This window comes from Stylophora pistillata, chromosome 2, assembly GCF_964205215.1.
Source record: "Stylophora pistillata chromosome 2, jaStyPist1.2, whole genome shotgun sequence".
In the NCBI taxonomy this organism is placed as follows: Eukaryota; Metazoa; Cnidaria; class Anthozoa; order Scleractinia; family Pocilloporidae; genus Stylophora; species Stylophora pistillata.
In genome coordinates, this window is record NC_142520.1 from 30,759,529 (window position 1) to 30,761,814 (window position 2,286).

The following is a 2,286-nucleotide window of genomic DNA, read 5'->3' on the forward strand; positions in this document are numbered from 1 at the left end:
GATACTCAAGAGTCGGTCAACCAGTCAGTCCGCCAGTCAGTCAGCTGCCACTTAGCCCAGGCAGTCACCAGTCAGTTACCGTCAGCAGCCTGACAGTTTATTTATTGACAGGAAATGATTAAACGAGACCCGCCCACCGCAATAAAAAGAAAATACAATCATAAGCCCCCCCCCGAAGGTAACAAAGTTACAAAACATGCAAATGAGGAAAGCTACTATACAAGAAATTATTAAACATGAGAGATGGAAGAGAACTAAAAAATTGAGCGAGCTAGTGATGCACGTGAGGCGAGAACCAAGACTGATGAGTTTAGAACTTATCGAGCAATGAACGGAGGTGTGTCACTAGACTGTCAACTTTACCCAGATAAATCGGTATATATCTATATCCCTTAACAGTGCGATAGCTAGTTTGTTTTTGTTACGTCACCTTGTCCCCTGCATTTTATGGAGAGAAAATGTTGCATTTTTTCGTCATTTTATAGAAAACTTATTTTAATTTTTTCCTGTTTATTTTTATCTTTACTTTACTTTGTATCTTTATTCAATTAAGTAACTATTAATTTATTATGATTTATTATCGGTAATCATTCAATAATTTGTTGTTATTTTTTGATTTATCATTTCTCGGTCATTCCGGGAATTCCGGGTATTCTGGGTATTCCGTGTATTCCGGTTCCGAATGCCGGTATTCCATGTTCTCCAACCGGTGAGTCAAAGACTACTGGTGACTGACTGGTCGCCTGACATGGTTACCAAGTGGCTGACTGGCTTTTTTTCTGACTAACTGGTTCAGTAATTGGCTGACTGACTGGCTGACTGACTGGTTGACTGACTGGCTGACCTGCTGACTGGCGTGCTGACCAACTGGTCGACTGATTGACTGAGTGAGTGCTTGACTGACTGGCTAACTGACTGGCTGACTGGTTGACAGACTAAGGGACCTGCTGACTGACTGACTGACTGGTCGCCTGACTACCTGAATGACTTGTGACTCACCGACTACTGGTAACTGCCTGGCTGACTGATATGTTGACTGTTTCTCTGACTGATTAGTTTACCGACTGGCTGACTGACTGCTTGATTGACAGACTGACTGACTGACTTATTGAATGACTGACTGGCCTACTGACTGGTTGACTGACTGACTGACTGATCTGCTAACTGACGGGATTGACTTAGTAGTTGACTGGTGTGGTGACTGACTGGTCGACTGATTGGCTTACTGACTGGTTGACTGACTATTTGACCGACTCGTTAAGTGACTGGTCAGTGAGTCAGTCAAATAGTTTATCAGCCAAATACCGCGAGGTACTTTTCTAAAGTTGATTTCACAGGATACTTTCTAGAGTTTAGGGTTTTTCTTTTCTTCATTCTATTTTTAATTTGCTTGAATTGACTTGCCTCACCACTTGATGCCAAAGTCGTGATCAGCAACAATAATAGTGAGACCCTAAAGTCTAAGGGCGTTTATAGGTGTCAAAGAAGTCGAAAGATGATTTCTTTTTGTTTCGAACCAACACCGAATAGGAATGTTCTTAAGCTTATCCATAAAAGTTATGTATTCTGGTGTGGTTTGGTGTAGTAGGTTTAGTTACGTGTGTTAGGTGTAGTTTGGTGTAGTATGGTGTAGCATGCTCTAGTAGGTGTAGCTAAGTATGGTAGTTGTAGTTAAGTCTAGTAGTTGTAATATGGTGCGGCTTAGTGTAGTAGTAGTAGTATTTTTGTGTAGTAGGTGTACTTTCGTCTACTTTGGTGTAGTAGGTGCATTTAAAGGTAGTGGGTGTACTTTGTTGTAGTTTGGTGTGGTAGGTGTAGTTAAGTGTAGTAGATGTAGTTTAATGCCGTTTGATGTAGTAGGTGTACTTAAGTGTAGTAGGTGTAGTTTGGTGTAATAGGTGTAGTTAAGTGTCGTAGGTGAAGTAGGTGTAGTTACGTGTGTTAGGTGTAGTTTGGTGCAGTAGGTTTAGTTTGGTGTAGTATTTATAGTTTGGTGTAGTAGGTGTAGTATAGTGTACTACGTGTACTTTGGTATAGTAGGTTTACTTTGGTATACTCGGTGTAGTTCGGTGTGCTTTGGTGTAGTAGGTGTGGTTTGGTGTAGTAGGCGAAAAATACACTTACTGCACAAAACTACACTAAACTAAACAAAACTACACCAAACTACCAAAAGCTACACCTACTACTTACTACGCCAAACTACACCAAACAATAGCTATTACACCTACTACACCAAACTACGTAAAACTACACAAAACAATAGCTACTACACCAAACTATACGAGA